Below are 2,298 nucleotides of genomic sequence, written 5' to 3'. Positions count from 1 at the left end.
TAAAAAGATGAATAACTAAACTTCATCAGAAATGCTATTAAAACTTATTCATTTGCTCAAAGTTGTTCATATTAATGAAACATAGATTAACATTCTCTAAGTTAACTTTCACAAAATGGAATCACTGCCTATGATTTAACTTTGAGAGGGGCCAACCCAAGTACCACACTATTTCTGTCCATAAACACAAATAAAAATCACTACCAATGCAAATAAAGAAATAAACACATGGTTATTTATGTCTCAGCTTCCATAATATAGTATATTATGATTTAACTCTCCTATAGTAAATTCCCATTTTCCCCCCCTAGAGTTATTTTTGACAAATTTTGTTAGTTTCTGACTACACTTCATTTCAGTATAATCATTACTCAGAAGGCAATCACGTTTTGTTTGTTTGTTTGTTTGTTTTTTAAATGTGAATTTCCAAAATTTCAGGTAATGTAGTAACTAGTTATTTTAACACCAGTTACTATCATGTGACAGGCTGTAAAACCCAAATGTTTTCTGTGTCATTTAGCAAAGAAAGGATAAGGAAGAATGCTCTGCTACTCCATCCTGGACCCAGTTTCTGATTGAATGCATCCAAATACATTCAATGTATCCAAACTATCAGTTCACTCTATTCAGCCTCACCCCAACTAACTCTTTTTGCATCAAGAGATGAGTTTCTGCCCTGACTGGTGTCTCAGTGCTTAGAGTCGGCGTGGGCCCCACAGGGTCTTGGACTCAATTCCTGATTGAGGGAAAGTTTGATAATCCTAATTTTCCAGAAAACTCTGACTTTTCTGTTTTCACACAATTTTAATCCATTTTAAATAAAAGAAAATGCTATCATGCTTAAAATAATTATAAAGATTAGATTACTTTAGTATTATCGAAGATTTCAAGTGATCTACAAATACATGGTAAAACAGCAATAAACTTAGATTTTAAACCCAATTCCTTAACTATTTGGTATAGTATAATCTTGCTTTGATCACTAGTCAGAACAAAAAGGTGAGCAAAGGTCATACATAAAACATGCATTTTTGAGGAAAGAGAATGGCACCTGAAGGTTTCTTGGGAGCTGGCCCAGGCATGTTTATATCTATTATCTGTAAGGATTGTCAAATTTAGCATAACACACTTATTCAAAAAGAATTGAGACTCTTGGTTATCACTGACTTTGGCAGAAGTACATTTGTATATTCCTCCCTTGTAATCACATAGTCATTCAATTAGAGGCAATGAGTGTGCCCACAAGCAGAAAAAGTTTTATAAACATTCTATGATAAAAAAGAGAGCATCACAATCCAGCTTTACCAGTTTCTAAAATACTTCTTCCTTTACCCACCCAATACTTTGTATATCTCTGAAAATCTGAAAAAATGCTTTTCTGTGACTTACTAGGCTGTAGGGAACGAACACTTTTAGATACATCACAATGATCTCTAGCAGAATTTGGCATCTTTCTTCCATTAACATTAACTGAATGTCTCAACTGGATCTTAAAAGAAGGTTAGCAATTTTCAGTTTTGGGGCCTCTTTGAGGTTTTGGATGCTCTGTATCAGCTTGTCCTTTTGCGTTTCTATTTTTGGATTTCTTCCTCTGTCCATTTAGCAATTTGTCTGTAGGTGAGGGCATAGAATGTAAATGATATTCATCTGGGGATCCTTTCTGTCGGTTTGGCTTCATTTGTTCTTTCTCCACCTCTTTTTGATTCTGTAGCGCTAATAACCTGTCCTGTTCTTGCTTATGTCTCTCAAAAAGTAGATATTCCAAATCTAACAGTTTTTGAGTAAAGCTGATTTCTGTTTCATCTTGGTCTGAGGAAGATTCAGAGGACATTTTCCCCCTTTTTGCAGAAAAGCATGGATCCCTGACTGCTTCAAAAGAAGACTCCTGATTTTTTCTTTTGCAAATAACTTCACTGATCAGTAGGCAAGACTCTTCATTTTCTGTCTCAACTGTGTTATTTCCAGTTATCTGGGTCATATATGATAGAGCACACCCACTCTCTGTTTCGCCACAAGGCTTAACTGCAGCTTTTCTAGGGTAGGGTACTCTGGCTTCAGGTCTCTCAGGATTTATGGCACATAATTCTTTTTTTTTTCTTTCCCTCTCTGTGCTTTTATTTTTTTTAAATTAAATCTTTATTGTTCATATTATTACATTTGTTCCTCTTTTTTCCCCCATAACTCCCCTCCACCCAGTTCCCACCCCACCCTCCTCCCTCACTCCCCACCCACTGTCCTCATCCATAGGTGCACAATTTTTGTCAAGTCTCTTCCCGCATCCCCCTCCACTCCCCAAGA

The 2,298-nt window shown here is 36.1% G+C and overlaps 1 pseudogene; it reads right to left on the bottom strand.

Annotated features, from left to right (window-relative positions):
• Positions 1 to 756: 756 nt before the first annotated feature.
• LOC102775409 overlaps positions 757 to 2,298 on the bottom strand; it is a 4,240-nt pseudogene continuing 2,698 nt past the window's right edge.

This window comes from Myotis davidii, unplaced genomic scaffold, assembly GCF_000327345.1.
Source record: "Myotis davidii unplaced genomic scaffold, ASM32734v1 scaffold1315, whole genome shotgun sequence".
NCBI classification, from domain to species: domain Eukaryota; kingdom Metazoa; phylum Chordata; class Mammalia; order Chiroptera; family Vespertilionidae; genus Myotis; species Myotis davidii.
The sequence above is the reverse complement of the archived record's forward strand: the minus strand, read 5'-3'. Positions and strand labels throughout refer to the sequence as shown.